The sequence below is a fragment of the Crinia signifera genome, chromosome 4, assembly GCF_055691185.1.
Source record: "Crinia signifera chromosome 4, ASM5569118v1, whole genome shotgun sequence".
NCBI lineage: Eukaryota > Metazoa > Chordata > Amphibia > Anura > Myobatrachidae > Crinia > Crinia signifera.
In genome coordinates this window covers 316,319,163-316,334,885 of record NC_139220.1, presented here as the reverse complement: position 1 = coordinate 316,334,885, position 15,723 = coordinate 316,319,163, and the positions used below count along the sequence as shown (strand labels likewise).

The following is a 15,723-nucleotide window of genomic DNA, read 5'->3' as shown; positions in this document are numbered from 1 at the left end:
GGGATCATACCAAAGCAGAAAGAGGGAGGGACACAATAATGTCAAATAAAGAAATTTAATCGGTAAGGACACTGTGGAGAACTTGTTCCCCAAAACATGGCTTTGAGACATTAAGAGCGTAATGTCTGGAGAAAGTATGCACGGACTTCCAGGTAGCTGCGCCACAGATGTCTTTGATCGACGTTTGAGCCTTCCTTGCCCATGATGTCGCCATGGCCCTAGTGGAGTGTGCCTTTATAATGCTTGGGACTTCTTGACCCTCTCGCTCGTAGCTGAATGCAATGAGATCACGAATCCATCTGGCCATGGTCTGTCTAGATGGAGACAATCCTTTTCTTGCCCCCTCCATGACTATGAATAGATTTTTGGAAATCCTGCTCTCTTTCACTCTGTTCAGGTAAATAGTGATACCCCTCACTAGATCCAGTGTATGCCAGACTTCTTCAATTTCGTCCTTAGGTTCAGGATAAAATGCTGGAAGAGTGATCTCTTGGTTTATGTGAAAAGAGCTTACAACTTTCGGCAAGAAGTCGGGATGCGTTCTCAGAACCACTTTGTCCGGGAACAGTATCAGATAAGGCTCTTCTGTATGGAGGGCCTGCAGCTCGCTGATCCTTCTCGCAGATGTGACCGCGACCAAAAACAGGATCTTCCAGTTCAGGTACTTCCATGCTGCCTCCTGTAATGGCTCAAAGGGCTCCCTTGTAAGAGCATTCAAGATTAGGTTCAGGTCCCAGGGTGCCACCAACGACCTAAACGCCGGACGAGTTCTCTTAACTGCATTACTAAACCTCTCGATGAGGTCCTCTTCCGCCAACTTTCTTCCCAGTAAAACACTAAGGGCCGAGACTTGGACCTTCAGGGTTGAACCAGCAAGCCCCCCTTCGTAGCCCAAGTACAGGAACTGTAATACTTGTGAAATGGTGGTCTGATCCATATTGCTCGCTGATCCCCGCCAGCGGATGAATGCTTTCCATATTCGGTAGTACACCAAAGAAGAAACTTCTTTCCTCGCTTTAAGTAGCAAGTTGACTACTTGATCCGACAGGCCACGATTTTTCAGGATCCTCCTCTCAATTTCCATGCCTTCAACGATAGTGTCTCTGGATTTTGATGGACCACCGGACCCTGATGTAACAGGCTGGGAAACAAGGGTAGAGTCATGGGGCTCTGGACTGCCAGCTTCAGGACTGTGGAGAACCACGACCTACTCGGCCAGAAAGGGAGAATTATGATTACTGTGACCTTGTCCTCTACAATTTTCTTTAATACTCTGTGTATTAGAGGGAATGGGGGGAACACGTACCCCAGGTGGAAGCTCCATCTTATCGAAAAGGCATCTACTGCCGCTGTCTGGTATAGATAGAATCTGGAGAATAATTTTTTGACCTTCCTGTTGGCAGTCGTCGCCATAAGGTCCAACTCCGGTTTCCCGAACCTTCTGACTATTTGTTCGAATACGTTCGAGTCCAGCTCCCATTCTCCCGGTAGGATCTTGCTCCTGCTCAGGAAGTCTGCCAGGGTATTTTCTTCCCCCGGAACAAATACTGCTGTTAATGAAAGAACATTCTCTGTTGCCCAGCTCATGATCTTTGAGACGACTGACATCAGGTCCTTGCTCCTTGTTCCACCCTGATGATTCAGGTGTGAAACCACTGTTGTGTTGTCCGAGAAGACTCTTAGATGTTTTCCATTCAGTCTCTCTGCGAATTGACCTATCGCCCTCCAGACTGCTTCTGCTTCTCTCCAGTTGGACGACTTTAGGCTTTCTTTCCCTGACCATTCCCCCTGAATCGTCAGGTCTTCTAGATGGGCCCCCCATCCAATCGAGCTGGCGTCCGTTGTGACCACCTGAAAAGAAGGAAGTGCCAACGATGTTGCCCTTTCTTCCATTTCCATGCTCCTCCACCAGGTCAATGACTTTCTCACTTGTGGTGATATTTTGATGCTTGTCTCCAACGCCGCACCCGCTTTCTTAACTTCCAATGAGCCCATGGGACTGTTCCGATGGTTGACATCATCATGCCTAACAATTTTAACAGATCTTTTAGTTGAGTCGACCTCGACTTCGCTATAGTCTTGGCAGTGGATCTTATCCTTTGACACCTTTCCTTTGAAAGCCTTACTTCGAAAGCTTCGGAGTTTATCACAACCCCCAAGAACTGTATATTTCTTGATGGCTTTAACTGACTTTTTTGGAAGTTTATTATCCAGCAGTGGACCTGAAGAAATTCTATCACGGTCTCTACATCTCTTTGGACTTTCCTTTCTGATGAAGCTGCAATCAGCAGATCTTCCAGGTACGGCCAGATCCGAATATGCTTTAGCCATTTCCGCTATTAAGGTAATTAAGAGCTTTGTGAATACTCGGGGGGATGTGGCCAGGCCAAAAGGGAGACATCTGAATTGGTAGTGCTTCCCCATCATGCAAAACTTCAGGAACTTCCTGTCTTGAGACTTGATTGGGACATGATAATATGCGTCCTTGAGGTCGAGTGAGACCATAAAGTCTCCTGCTTCTATGCCCGCCAGGATTGACTTCTGGGTCTCCATCCTGAATTTTCTTGTATTCACGTACCTGTTCAGCTTCTTTAGGTCTAATATCATGCGGTAGCATCCTGAACTCTTTTTTACTAGAAAGATGTTTGAGTAGAAGCCTTTTTTCTGTTCTTGATCTGGCACTGGTTCTATCGCTTTTATGTTTTGTAGTTGTGTTACAATCTTCTTCATTTCCATTCTTTCTACTCCTTTTTGGGGAGTTCTTGACACCCAGAATCGGTCTCTTCTTGGTATCTGTATAAATTCTATTGAGTACCCCTCTTTTATGATCCTCATCGCCCATCTGTCCTGGACTGTATTTTCACAGATCTTTGAAAACTGTAGCAGACGGGCTCCCACACATGGACTGTAGTCGTCATTGTCTGGGCCCTCTTCTAAAGTTCTGGCGAAAGGACTGCTTCGATGCCTGAAACATTCCTCTCTGATAATAGGGCCTTCCTGGCCTATATCCCCTTGCCGCCCTGTATTGCTGTCTAGCTGAAGACGTAAACGGGAATTTTGGTTTCTTATCTTGTGGCAGTTCGAGGGATTTTCCTCCTGTGGATTAATGCGTCCAATTTAGAACCAAAAAGCTGCTCACCTTCGAACGGAAGGGACACCAGTCTGTTTTTTGAGTGAGAGTCTGCTGCCCAGGCTCTGAGCCAAAGAGCTCTTCTTGTCGACACTCCTGCTGCCATAGACCTCGCTGAGAAGGAAACCATGTCTATCGATGCCTCACAAACAAATTCAATTGCCTTTTGCATCATCTCTAGGTTCTTTAGGAGATACTGCTTAGATATTTTTTCATTAATATCGGTATGCAGAGAAGTACCCCAGAGTCTCAGCGCCCTAACTACTGATGCAATAGACACCCCTGATTTTAGTGCTACTGCTGATGAGAAATGCAGTTTCCTCAGGGACCCCTCCATTTTCCTGTCCAAGGGGTCTTTAAAGGATGCCCCGTCTTCCAGAGGGATTGTGGTCTTGGAAGTCAGCTCCGCCACTGCGGCGTCCATATTCGGCAATGTGCACCATTTTAGAAACAGTTCGTCCTTGACTGGATACATATGGTCTATCCTAGAGAGTTTCCCTTGCCGTTTATCCAGGTTTGACATTCCTTCAAGATTATATCTTTCATAACTTTATGGACTGGGAAGGGTCTACCTTTTTTCGACCTATCTTCATACGGTATATCCTCCCCTTCGGTAGGAGTGACTGTCTCTTTGATATTCATGGTCTTGTAGATGGCTTTCAATATGCTTTCCACGTTATCAAAGTTAAATACTCTGGGATCTTCCTTAATCTCTCCTTCAGAAGTGTCATCCTTATCTCCTATCGAACCCTCTGAGGAGGCGTCTCCATCACTGAGGTCTGCTTGGTCCCTAGATCTCTTGTTAGTCTGGGAACTTTGGAACTCTTGTTTCGATACGAATGAATTCCTCATCCAATCCATCAGATCAAGCAGAATCTTATCCGTGTACATTGTGTCACAGTACAAAAGAAGAAAAAAAAAAACGTTTTCCTACCTTACTCAGAGGCGCAGCTGTCTCTAGGTCAGTGCATGGATCAATCACCCAATCTGCCTCACTAGTGCAGGGTTTAAATACCCCGCCTCACCGGGCATCCTGGGATTTTTCTCCCGATGCCTTATGGGAAAGGTAGTCCAGAGAAGGGGAGGGCCGATAGAAAAAGTCCCTGAGCCTCCGCACTATGATCTCGCCGCCACACTGCCCTGTGGGGGCTGTAGTTCTGCAGCGTTTCCTGTTATGCCGCCCGCCGGAAGCTACCCGCTCTCCCCACTGGCTTGTGGGACTTGTAGTCTTCCGGCGGCGGCTATTCGCGGCAAAGCTTCTGCCGCTCGCTGCCGTCCGCCGGAAGTTCAACGCTGTCCAGGTGCCTTGTGGTACCTGTAGTCTTCCGGCGGCGTCTCCTGCCCTGCTGTCACGGACTCTGCAGCGGGCTCCAGACTCCGGCAATCAAACGGGCGCCGCACGGTGACGGTCTTACCCCCATGATGGGACTCCAGACGGCCATGTAAGTGCAAACAAATGCATCCTTCCTTCACCTGGGTGAAAACCCCAAAGGGACACCTCCGGGCTTGTCTGTATGGGCAGGCACCCCTACGGGTCACACTCCCATATGCCCTATTCCCCAGAGTAACCCTTGCTTTAAAGGAGGCAAGCTCTTACTATAAAAACAACAAACCTATTACCCTAGTCTAACTGAACACTAGGAGACAGGAAAAAAAGACAAGGAGGAAGGGGAGGAGAGAGGCTTTATACAGGAAGGGGGAGGTCCTGGAAAAAAACAACCTGTCTATCTGAAGGGAGAGGGATGAAATCCCAGGGTCTTGGCTGCCATGGGGATCGTAGAAGAAAATGCGTTAAAAAACACATATAACGTACAGAGGTGGGGTAACACAATTTTATTAAAACAAAGGTGGCAGGCAGGTGTGGCCGTACACTTGTTATGGGTAGCGTGTAGTGATTATACAGTGTGTAGATGCCTCAGTTCGAGTCGTGGATCTACAATGTCCACAGCGAACGGAAATATTGGAAATATTGGAGTGCCAGGGGTGCTGGGTCAACTGACCTCTAATAACTCCACTCGATTGGCAAAATTATATATTCTCACATGTGTGCCTTCTCTGACAACAGATTCACTAGTGCTATCTGTGTATTAGAGCACAGGAGCCAAGAAGCTGTATATGACAAGGATCTGCTGCTGGGGTGTCATGTCTGTCACAAATAGCAGAGAGAACACGTCCCCAGGGTGCCTGATATTGTTGCTTGATGGTATAACAGACGTGAGGGTTCTGGGGTGGGATGCGTCCCTGTCTATGGACTGGGGGAGACAGAGTCACCACTAATCACTCTCTCACGTGCCTCGTAAGAGAGACCCAAGTGCTGTATAAGTCACCTAGCACTGATACCACACAGCTCGTACACTGGAGTCTCAAATGGGGTGTCAAATCTGTTACAGTAACAGAGAGATCTCAACCCCAGAGAGCCCTCTGGTGTAATAGGAGGGTAAATCAGCTGTGGGTATGGCTTGAGAGGTGAGCTGTGTCCCTGTCCGTGGACCAGGGAGAACACAGTCACCACTATTAGCTCTCAAATGGAGAGAGGTCAGAGAGAGTGAGAACTCCCAGGGTGGGGTGTTCCCACTGCGGCACAGGTGTGAGTTGTAGCCCTTACAAGGCAACACACTGTAATACATGAATCAAAATGCAATTTATAAAGAAAATAACAAAAACAGCACACAACTGCCTGCGCACCGCTAGCCGGCACGCGCTTCGCAGTGTAGCTTCTTCAGGGCCAACCTGCCTGTGGGTATGTAAGGGTTTAAATACCCCTTGGTTACATCTCTAGACCAATCACAAATCACAGGCGTTTTCGCGCCTCGAATCCCCGTGAGTCTGCCCAACCAATCACACAGGGTCAAGGTGCTTCTCCGGTACGTGTAAACACACGTCCAGAGATGCGTCATCATCTGTTATGATGGGTAGACCAATCACCACTACGGCCGCATCTCGCGCCTCCCGCGCATGTGATCTGTTACAGCCAGTCGGGGTCCGTCTTGGAGACGTGTAAGTCTCCGCCCCTGAGAGCGTCACTGACACCGCCGTGTACCGTCACGGTTGTCATAGTGACCGGACGCTGCACCCAACTCTCGGGGCGCAGGTGGATGTGGTGGCGTTGGCGTCATAGGAGTGACACTGCCGTCTGGCGAATCAGATTGCTGTGCAGTCATGGGCTCGTCTTCGTGGGGTGTGGTTACGCTCCTGTTGTGTATGGTTGTCTAGGTGACTAATGTTATTGCGTACACTTCCCCAACATCTTTGAGTTGATAGATCAAATGTAAGGTAGATCGGGGATATGAATTCTCGTGGGAGTACAGATACGTATACATTGGGCTGGTAAGTATCATATGTCTCCACACAGACCCGTTGTGTGTCACGTACGTGACCATATCGGGTGGCTCCTTCAGCCTTGTCATGTTTTGCCATCGCTGGCAGAGTTGATCTGGACCCTTAACTATCTGGAAAGGATTCTTGTTAGTGTACATATTTCGCATATTTGGAGGTATGGTGGTCAGTACAGTGTTACATCATGATGTGCTGCATGACCGCATAAATGGGACATAAGATCATTTGAAAGCTGATAGTCCCTATCAAGTGGCTTGGCCTTATTGTGTCATATTAATGCTGATAGAGTGGGCGTGAGCCCTGGATGATCTTCTAGATTTATAGTCTACAGGAATTCCGATGTTTACAGTACAAAGTTGAATTCCCACTTCCTACTTTCTGCAGCATGAAGAGAGTGGCATGCAAGGCTCGGTCAGAAATTGATATACTTACCACGGGACTATATACTCCCCAGAGGACATTATGTCCCGCAGAGATGATTATGTGGCCCACAAAGGAATTCCTGTAGACTATAAATCTAGAAGATCATCCATGGCTCACGCCCACTCTATCAGCATTAATATGACACGATAAGGCCAAGCCACTTGATAGGGACTATAAGCTTCCAAATTATCTTATGTCCCATTTATGCGGTCATACAGCACATCATGATGTAACACTGTACTGACCACCATACCTCCAAATATGCGAAATCTGTACACTAACAAGAATCCTTTCCAGATAGTTAAGGGTCCAGATCAACTCTGCCAGCGATGGCAAAACATGACAAGGCTGAAGGAGCCACCCGATAAGGTCACGTATGTGACACACACAACGGGTCTGTGTGGAGACATATGATACTTACCAGCCCAATGTATACGTATCTGTACTCCCACGAGAATTCATATCCCCGATCTACCTTACATTTGATCCATCAACTCAGAGATGTTGGGGACGTGTACGCAATAACATTAGTCACCTAGGCAACCATACACAACAGGAGCGTAACCACACCCCACGAAGACGAGCCCATGACTGCACAGCAATCTGATTCGCCAGACGGCAGCGTTACTCCTATGACACCAACGCCACCACATCCACCTGCGCCCCGAGAGTTGGGCGCAGCGTCCAATCACTATGACAACCGTGACGGTACACGGCGGTGTCAGTGACGCTCTCAGGGGCGGAGACTTGTACGTCACCAAGACGGACCCCGACTGGCTGTAACAGATCACATGCGCGGGAGGCGAGAGATGCGGCCGTAGCGGTGATTGGTCTACCCATCATAACAGATGATGACGCATCTCTGGACGTGTGTTGACCCTGTGTGATTGGTTGGGCAGACTTACAGGGATTCGAGGCGTGAAAACGCCTGTGATTTGTGATTGGTCTAGAGATGTAACCAAGGGGTATTTAAACCCTTACATACCCACAGGCAGGTTGGCCCTGAAGAAGCTACACTGCGAAGCGCGTGCCGGCTAGCAGTGCGCAAGCAGTTGTGTGCTGCTTTTGTTATTTTCTTTATAAATTGCATTTTGATTCATGTATTACAGTGTGTTGCCTTGTAAGCCCTTGTAAGGGCTACAACTCACACCTGTGCCTCAGTGAGAACACCCCACCCTGGGAGTTCTCACTCTCTTTAACCTCTCTCCATTTGAGAGCTAATAGTGGTGACTGTGTTCTCCCTGGTCCACGGACAGGGACACAACTCACCTCTCAAGCCATACCCACAGCTGATTTACCCTCCTATTACACCAGAGGGCTCTCTGGGGTTGAGGTCTCTCTGTTACTGTAACAGATTTGACACCCCATTTGAGACTCCAGTGTACGAGCTGTGTGGTATCAGTGCTAGGTGACTTATACAGCACTTGGGTCTCTCTTACGAGGCACGTGAGAGAGTGATTAGTGGTTACTGTGTCTCCCCCTATCCATAGACAGGGACGCATCCCACCCCAGAACCCTCGCTCACGTCTGTTATACCATCAAGCGACAATATCAGGCACCCTGGGTATGTGTTCTCTCTGCTATTTGTGACAGACAAGACACCCCAGCAGCAGATCCTTGTCATATACAGCTTCTTGGCTCCTGTGCTCTAATACACAGATAGCACTAGTGAATCTGTTGTCAGAGACGGCACACGTGAGAATATATAATTTTGCCAATCGAGTGGAGTTATTAGAGGTCAGTTGACCCAGCTCCCCTGGCACCCCAATATTTCTGTTCGCTGTGGACATTGTAGATCCACGGCTCGAACTGAGGCATCTACACACTGTATAATCACTACACGCTATCCATAACAAGTGTACAGCCACACCTGCCTGCCACCTTTGTTTTAATAAAATTGTGTTACCCCACCTCTGTACGTTATATGTGTTTTTTAACTCATTTTCGCAGCCTTTTAAAAGGTATAATAATAAAAGTTAATTTTTATTGTATTATTTACTCTCTGTGGTGCACCCACACAAGGACACTCTTTTTCTCTTCTTTTCCTAAGTTCTACAACTTAACCCAATGTTTCTTTTCTCTTCATTTTACACATTGCTATTAGCGCTGTGCCCACCACCCAGGGACACTGGGGACAGCCTCAGGCTGGGGGTGCAAGTAATACTGGAGGAATGGGGAAGAGGGATTGGGGGTCCGCACAAACTTTTGAATTATGTCCCTTCTTCAGGCAGTCCTGAAGAAGCAAACTTGTGAAACGCGCGTAGACCTTACTGCTTGTTTCAATGTTGCAAAACATATGAAATGTCGAAATAATGATACAATCATGCTGTAAAATGTATATATTTAGATGTTAATTCTGTGAGAGAAAGCCAAATACTGTTACTGTCAGAAGCTATTCAAGACTGGGAAGCTACAGACAAATCAGATATAAAAGTATATCTGAACATAAAACAATGCTCCAATATTAGTAAATACAGGCATGAACACATGCAGTATCGGAAATATCCACTGGATGGCAACAGCCACATTATAACAGGGAAAGAACTGCCAGAGAATTAGTGAGATTAAAAAAACACTGTCTAATAATACTGCTCTGAGCAATTGAGCACCAATTGAGGTGACTTAACTGGTATATAAGAATATATAAAAATAAATATACCAACTTAAACCTGTTTAAAGGCTGATTAAAATGTTGTAAAAAGCTGCCAAATAATATCAGCAATAGTAACTCTGTGAGAATAAAATCACAATAAAAGCTATCCATTTATAGAAAAATACACCAGGTATACTTAAAGATAAAAGAAGCAGCATCCCAGTACAGCTAAACACAGGCATGCCTACATGTAACATCAAGAATACCCACTAGACAGTACTGATCACATAACAGGCAAAAGAGAACCAGAATACCAACTAAAAACAACGGTCTGGTAAAAAGGTTCTGAGCAATTAACCACCAACCTAAGGTGATCCAATATAAATAGATCAATTATTTAACCTGTAAAGTAACAAATAAAAGATCCGAGAAGTGGAAACTCTGGGATAAGCTGCCACATGAGAATTAAGCAGCCCCAGGGAGAGGGAGTGAACCCCAGTGAAAGGGACCCTGAAAAAGGAGGCCACAGGAGACACAAAACACTGGACCTATCCAGATACCAATAAACTATCCCTGTGGTACCAAATAAGGACATGCATGTCTAAATGGAGATTATAATCCTAATAAAAGGACTCAGAATAAAGCCTGTGAAATTTCATCTCCCTCACCTCTTTCTCTCATAAAGACTCATTTAATCCCTATAAACACTATTTCTAGCTTTCGTGCATTTGCACGTCACAGTATATGTTGTGTGTCTGTGTACGTCCAAGATTTTTTTTACCCTCGGATATTGTTCACAAGCTCATAGAAGGAGGTCACCCTGTCGGATTCCATATTCTAAAAAATCCGCACCCAAACTTCCCAACCAAATGAATTAAGTTTAGAGGTCTCTTTCAGTGTTAAATGCGTTTCCTGGAGGGAAACTATGTCCATTTTTGGAGTTGAAGGTATTGCAAGAATTTCCGCCTTTTACCAGGCAAATGGATACCTCCTACATTAAGAGTGCCTATACGCAATGTTAGGGAAACCATAATGGGTGGTGATAAATTTCAATCATGCATAGCCAGATGATCTGTACACAGATGTTTTTGTGTGGATACCACAGAGTAGGGGACGGGGAGGGGGGATTAGGGAAGAGGACAAGTTGCTTATACATCTGGATAAATTAGATAAATGAAAATAAAAATGCAAAAGTCCTGGGAAGTAAGAAGTTAGAGCGTTGGACTTCAGGGTGAAATATTCGGAGGATAGGTGACAGTTGTATATACTGCCCACTTATGCGCTAACCAATAAACACTGCGGAATGAGTTTTTGCAGAGGAGAGGGGGAGAAGGAGCTCTAGGGGTGACCCTACAAGTAACAAGTGTTAGTTAAAACCTCTTATGATACCTTTAAGATTATTCATTAATGAAGAAATAAACCAAGCCTAGTATACATTTCTCCTTTCTAAACAAGGAGTGTGGTAGGCATCTCCTAAGGGATCATCAACTATAAAACAGCCATACAGTGGAAATACAGAGTACATTTACATCTATGAACATGAAAAAGGATGCTGAAAAAAACAATTGGTTGAGAGAGCAGATCTCTATATTTTTTATATAGAGAATGACATAGGATGTCAGTTAAGGATCAGCTATGTCCTGAGGATCCTCTTTTTCTCTATCTTTAAGGAATGAGTCAGCATCTCTTGGGTCAGAGAAATCATAGAATGTATCACCAATATAAATATGAAACCTGGCTGGGTAAAAGGAGGCAAACTTTTTCTTTTCATGTACAAGCCCGGTGCACACATTAGAAAAAGCTTTCCTAGCCCTCGTGAGTTCCACAGAAAAATCTTGGAACAAAATCAATTTAATGTTTTCCCACATGAGTGGTTTCACTTTCCTGGAGGCAGTCCAGATCGCTAGTTTGTGTAGGTTATTTAAGCACTTGAAAATAACAACCAGAGGACGTGGGTCTGTAGATTTAACTGGGCCAACCCTATGAATCCGCTCAATAACCAGATCTTTACATTGCTCAGAGATGCCTAAGATGGAAGGCAGTGTGACTTTAGCAAATTGAACCAGAACTTGGTCTTTGATGGATTCTGGGATGCCCACTATTCTAATAGTATTTCTACGAGATCTGTTCTCGATGTTGTCCAGCATCTTCCACAGCTGTGATTATCTTTCTGCAGCTTAATCATGTCTGTCTGCATTGTGGCCATATCGTGGGCGAGCCTGCCAATATGCTTTTCTGCTTCCCCTACCCTGTGGGTTAATTGCTGTAGCTGAGAGGTGATGTCGTTAACCGCTTGTGTAAGCAGAGGGCCTACCGTTGACTTAATCGCGTCAACCATATGAGTATATGTGAGGGGAGAGTCGAGTTTTTTCCGTACCTGAGGCTTGTCAGTATATTTAGAGCTGGAAGCGGCTTTTTTAGAAGTTGGGGAGGAAGGCAGTGTTTCAGTGCTGGGCGCCATATTGGCTTCGGCACGTCTTTTCTCCTGTCTTAATGGAGAAAGCTGAGCTGGTTGAGGAGGAGCCGGCGACTTAAGATATTTCTCCATATGCCGCACCAAAGTGCTGGCAGGCGATGAGGAGGTTGCTAGCAGGCTGCAATAGCCTTATAAAAGAGGTAGTATAGGATCACCCCGGTAGCCCCAACCCGAGGATATTTACCACATTGTATTGGACAAGGAGTCTCTGGGAATTTGTTGAGACGCTGGGAGGACTGGTGATATGGGAGCGACTTAGAATGGATCAACAGATTAATCGAGGTGCCCGGGTCTATCAGCTTGAATGACAGTGGCTATGCGGGTAGCGTTGTGCGGCAGGATGTCCTGGAGACTAGAGGGAGCCGTGGAGAGGATGAGATAGCCGCTCTCCACAAGTCCCGCCATCAGCCGGGGAGCCTGTCATTGTCGGACAAGGAGAGGAGTGAGCCGCTCTCCACGTGAATAAAGTTTGACGTGTGCAGACAGGAGACGGAGCTCTTAGGAGAGTGGGCGCTGGAGTCTGCTGCAGGCTGTAAGTGCTGGTGATGGTGGGGAGCAGTGTCCTGCGGAGCCAGCGTTATCCCGGGAGGGCGGTGTGTCACCGGAGGTAGCAAGGAGTCTTCTCAGAGAGGAGAGAGTGCAGAGAAGTTGGTAACAGAAGTATTCAGAGCTTTAACGGTCACGAAGCTCCTCTGCCATACTTCCTCAAACCGGAAGTCCCTGATTATATTTATTTTTTATGAATGTTGCTTTTAAGCTTATTTATTTTGAAACAATTAAATCACAGTAAAGTCATTTATTAATAAATTTTTCCAGATGTGTGGTGCGTATGTATGTATGTATGTATGTATGTATGTGTATGTATGTGTATGTATGTGTATGTATGTGTATATATATATATATATATATATATATATATATATATATATACACACGGGGGTATAGAAAGAAACTGTCACTCCTGGGACTTGTGCAAAACTTTATGTTTCAAAAGTGCATGGTACAAAAACCAACGTTTCGGGGCAGATGCCCCTTTATCAACACACACACACACACACACATATATATACATATACAGGGCAGTTAGGACCGGCACTTGGACTGAAAGGAGGATGGAGAAAGCGGCACTCTCAGGATACGTGAAAAACAGTGTATTCAAATCATATCAAATAGGTGCAAAAAACACAGCCTGTAAGTCGACAGTTTAGGAGCTGAGTAACCAGCTGTCCTGAGGAAGGAGCGTCAGCTCTGAAACTGTCGACTTACAGGCTGTGTTTTTTGCACCTATTTGATATGATTTGAATACACTGTTTTTCACGTATCCTGAGAGTGCCGCCTTCTGTTTTTCATCCATTTGAAAAAAATTTGATATATATATATATATACTAGCTGACCCGCCCGGCGTTGCCCGGGAAAACCTTGGGGTTTTTTTATTTCCAAAATTGCTGAAAAATGTAATCTTACAGTATGCTGTGCCAAAGACCTAAGATTGTAATTTGTTGTAGATTTCACCATAATGTTAGAATGTGTTTGCATTGATACTCAATGACGGCAATGAATTCAGGTGTGGTGGTGTTGTTTGAAACACAACGATCCTGAGTTGATAACTTGTATGTTTTGATGAATTCTACATCCACTCCTGAGATTTAGCACCTATGACATAGCCTCCAACATCTGAGGGTCAGAAATCGGTACAAAATCATAAAGGGATGTGGCCACACCTCCATTTCTATACTTCCAATGGTACAGTTTCTACGATGTGTAAATACAGGTGCTGAGTGCGTGTAGACCGGGGTGGGCGTTACTTACCGCGCCATAATTAATAAAAAATTCAACGTTCCCTGCCACTCCCGCTCCCCTCACCAATCCAGCCTGCAGCAGTCTCTGAGGTCTGGAGATCTGTAAAGCACATGCACCGGTCATCTCTACCAGTGGGGCAGCCCCTGAGTGTGGGAGCATGTCCGCAGGCCTGGCCACATGACGTCATAACGCGACGCAGGCTACCCGCACAACACTGCAATGCACCACTGGGAATGGGTGCAATGGGCCAAATTCTTCCCTACACCCGCCGGGCCAATCCACCGATCCAGCCATCCCAATCATCAATGGGTGCATTGATAAGGTTTGGAGTGTAAGAAGTTAAAGAATAAGACTGAGATAAAGATTTTCCATGTTAAAGTGTACAATTGACTCAATAAATCATGAAAAGATATAAGTGTACATAGAAGTACAATCAAGAAATGAAAGTAGGATTAAAATATAAGTTCTGATTCAAACTCATAATTGTTTGGATGGGGGTGGGTTGTGAAACAAATCTATAGATGGAGGGGGATATGGATATTGTGGGCATAATTGGTGTCTGGTACACCTACAGGGGCTACTCATTTGATGGGATTTTCACTACAGTGTCATGGTCACAGTGTCACCATAAGGGGATTCCCAATTCGGGTCCAGGTGGTCTTTTAGGAACCCTTTACAATCCCGTAGGTCTCTTCTCCTTGAGCCTACGGTCTCCCTTAATAATAGTCAATCACTGAGGGAGACCATAGGCTTTAGGAGAAGAGACCAACGGGATTGTAAAGGGGTCCCTAAAAGACCACCTGAACCCCAATTGGATTTCCCCCTACGGTGACACTGTAGTGAAAATTTCTCATCAACTGGGGACCCCCTGTAGGTGTACCAAACACCAATTATGCCCACAATATCCATACCCCCCTCCACTTATAGATTTGTTTGGCAACCCACCCCATCCAAACAATTATCAGTTTGAATTAGAATTTATTTTTTAAACCTACTTTTATTTCTTGGTTGTACTTCTATGTACATATATTTTTTTCACGATTTATTGAGTAAATTGTACACTTTAACGTAGCAAATCTTCATCTCAGTATTATTCTTCAAATTCTTACACTCATAACATTCAAACGAATATATGCAGCGCTCATGGCCATCGACCAAACATTATCTATGAACCAAAAGAGTCTGGGACACCCTCAAGGCAGAGCAGTGCCTAACATACAACTGACAGGGTGAGTGCAGTGTACCCACTTTGTATTGATCAAGGGGTGCATTGGCCAGGACAAAGATTTCTCAGTGCAACTGGCTGGGGAGCGCAGTGACAGGCTGGAGGACTGGAGAGACGGATTTGCGGAAAAATGAAAAAACGGTACATTAGGTACAGTTTTTATTTGCTGGTACAGACTGTTAAATAAACGTCAATTTTTTATGTGTTCTGTGTGTTGTACTGTTTTTGTGTGTGTGATGTAGTGTATGTGGTTGTGTGTGTTGCATGTATCTGTCCAATGCGTAAGTGTGTGAGGTGTGCTATGTATATACAGTATGTGTATGTTGTGTCTTTGTGTATATGTGCAATGTTTAAGTGTGTGTTTTGTGTATGTTGTACTGTTTTTTGGGTGTGTATGGTGAATGTGGGTGTGTGTTGTTAGAGGTATGTTATGTGTGTGTGTGCTGTGTGTATCTGCCCTATGTGTAAGTGCGTAAGGTGTGCTACGTATAAATGTGTGTGCCGTGTGTATCTGTGCAATGTTTAAGTGTGTGTGATCTGTGTATTGTACTATTTTTGGCTGTTTGTTGTAGTGAATGTGGGTGTGTGTTGTGTTGTTAGAGGTATGTTATGTGTGTGTGTGCTGTGTTTATCTGCCCTATGTGTAAGTGCGTAAGGTGTGCTACGTATAAATGTGTGTGTGTGTAGTGTGCCGTGTGTATCTGTGCAATGTTTAAGTGTGTGTGATCTGTGTGTTGTAC

At 45.3% G+C, this 15,723-nt stretch overlaps 1 protein-coding gene and 1 pseudogene across 2 annotated transcripts in view; both read right to left on the bottom strand.

Moving 5' to 3' along the window:
* The window catches only part of LOC146075882 (uncharacterized), a 98,345-nt pseudogene that overhangs the window by 5,320 nt on the left and 77,302 nt on the right, over window positions 1-15,723 (bottom strand). The gene's annotated exons all lie outside the window — the stretch shown is intronic.
* Window positions 1-15,723, bottom strand: part of LOC146075893 (uncharacterized) — a 150,460-nt gene that overhangs the window by 57,467 nt on the left and 77,270 nt on the right. The window lies entirely within an intron of this gene.